This window comes from Rhagoletis pomonella, unplaced genomic scaffold (genome assembly GCF_013731165.1).
Source record: "Rhagoletis pomonella isolate Grant_MI unplaced genomic scaffold, Rhpom_1.0 Rhpom_scaffold_00006, whole genome shotgun sequence".
NCBI lineage: Eukaryota > Metazoa > Arthropoda > Insecta > Diptera > Tephritidae > Rhagoletis > Rhagoletis pomonella.
Window position 1 is genome coordinate 14,079,790 of NW_023458560.1, and position 256 is coordinate 14,080,045.

Below are 256 nucleotides of genomic sequence, written 5' to 3' on the forward strand. Positions count from 1 at the left end.
AGAATAAGAAACGATTTAATTTTAAAATAAGAAAGAATGGAATTTTTAATTAATGAAGTGCCACTTTCTCTATAAAATATCTTTATATTAATTAAGACTAATTAAACAAATGTACATATAAAATGAATTTAAAACTGAAATGAATTTATTTATTGCTCTGTTTTAGAATAAGATTTTTTATAGTTTGTTACAAATAATATAAAAATATCTAATTAAAAGCCATGCAAGCGCACTAAAAAATTGTTATATAGTGTTT